The 2,019-nt window shown below is 42.4% G+C and overlaps 1 non-coding gene across 1 annotated transcript; it reads right to left on the bottom strand.

Annotated features, from left to right (window-relative positions):
- Positions 1 to 1,543: 1,543 nt before the first annotated feature.
- On the bottom strand, positions 1,544 to 1,662 carry LOC147701856 (5S ribosomal RNA). Its single transcript, XR_015298506.1, has one exon. It is a non-coding gene; the product is annotated as a 5S ribosomal RNA (ribosomal RNA).
- Between the last annotated feature and the right edge of the window lie 357 nt (positions 1,663 to 2,019).

Here is a 2,019-nt window from a genome sequence, read left to right as displayed (position 1 = left end):
ACGCTTTAGAAACTGCCTTGCCAGGTGAAGAATTGGATGAGCCACAATTTTCTTAGATTAAATACGGATAAAACCGAAATCATAGAGTTCGGTCATAAACCATCTATCTGGAGTGATCTATGGTGGCCTCCCGAAGCAGGAAAAACAACTGTCCAAACTGCAGGCAATCCAGAATGCGATGGCCAGGGCGCTGCTGAACCTCCCCAAACGCCACCCCACATCCAGAGCCCTTCGGGAGCTTCACTGGCTCCCGGTCAGGCGCCGTATTCAACTTAAGGCTCTTTGCTTGGTACATAGGTCTCTACATGATAAGGGACCTGACGATTTCATCAATCTACTGCCCCGTTAAGTACCTTCTCGAACACTGAGGTCAGCCAAACATGACCTAGTCTGCCAGCCCAGAATAAACCGAGCCCGATGGGGAGGAAAGTCCTTCTCCTACCAGGCGGCTAAAATATGGAACTCGCTACCCCCAGTAATACGTGCCCAAAAATCTAAACAGAGCTTCAGGAAGGGCCTAAAGACCTTGCTTTTTACCCAAATTTAACTGCTCCATTGCTTTTCTGTATCTCACAGCGCCAAGACGCCGCTGCATTCGTGCGCTTTATAAGCATTTCAGTCAGTCAGTCAGTCAGTCAGTCATGGACTTAATACAGCATCGGCTACATCTACATTACTGGTGATAAATAAAGACCACTTTTGGGCCCCTCTCATTGGTTACTTAAACAAAAAGCCTAAACCCTCCAAGGATTCAATGATTCAACTATGGTTTTCCAGCCCCCACAACTGTTTTTCCCTTTCCTGTTTAATATCATGCATATGTATTTTGCCATTTTCATAATATGAGAGAAGTTGTTATATGTCATGAAGTTACTATATAGACTAAGCCATTATATGATATAAGTTTTATTGTGTGATACATGTACAGCTATTTAATACATATTGTCTTATTCTTCCTTTAACTTCCTTATCTCTTTTCTTTTCTTCTCTCCTCCATCTTGTTTTTCCACCTTATTTTCAATTTTTACCAAAGTACAAAATACAAAAAATATGATATCATAAGTGCAGAATTAATATATTATCTTAATATGTTTATTGTGCAGTTTTCCCTTTTTTATTTTCAGTATTATTCATTCTTTCTTCTTTGTTATTATTCTATTTCATAACCTGGTTTTTCACTCTAGGCAGCAGATAATTCTGTACATTTGTAGTTCACTTTAATTAAGCTTTTATTAAACTGAAAAAAGATCTTGATAATCTGGATGAAAATGATACACAGACCCTAAAGCAAAAGCACATGTTCAAAGTGCTTGTGCATGAAGCAGAGAGACCCTGAACAATTGTGAACTTAGTTTGTTGTGGCTGCAAATCGTGCATTGCTGATTTCTGGTGAGTTTCACAACTACTGCTGAAATAAGGCAAATCAAGGTACCAATAGGTGAGCCAGACCGGCCTAAAGGATCCTGTGACCTCAGTAACAGAGTCACTGTTACTGTAGGGTGTGCTGCTTCGTAGCTTTCAGGGTGGTATGGCCGTAGGCTTTAGCCTACAGCACCTGGTATTCTCAGGCGGTCTCCCATCCAGGTACTAACCAGGCCCGACCCTGCTTAACTTCGGAGATCAGACGGGATCAGGTGCTTTCAGGGTGGTATGGCCGTAGGCCTGATTGCAAGACTGAAGGAGAACATCGAAGTGGATTGTGGAGGACAGGCCTTGAAGGTTAACCTGCACTTGCAACCACTAGCGTCCACTTGCTGGTGGTCTGGTGGACTCGTCATGAATGCTGGACCTGGTTCCCTAATTCCAAATTCAGCAGCTTTGACCATAGTGCACATTCTCTCCCCCCCAATGAATACCATTCTTCAGCACTGAGAGAAAATCGCAATGCCTTCAGCTACAGCTACAACCCAATTGTGCCCCACTATAAGCACCTGGATGCTACTCATTTCAAATTATGCAAGAGTAATAAGCTGCCTGAAAAATAAAAGTAATAACATCCTGGGAAAAGCAAACACTTAT

The sequence above is a fragment of the Lissotriton vulgaris genome, chromosome 7 (assembly GCF_964263255.1).
Source record: "Lissotriton vulgaris chromosome 7, aLisVul1.2, whole genome shotgun sequence".
Taxonomy (NCBI): Eukaryota; Metazoa; Chordata; class Amphibia; order Caudata; family Salamandridae; genus Lissotriton; species Lissotriton vulgaris.
Note: the sequence above shows the minus strand (reverse complement) of the source record. Positions and strands in the feature narration are given on the sequence as shown.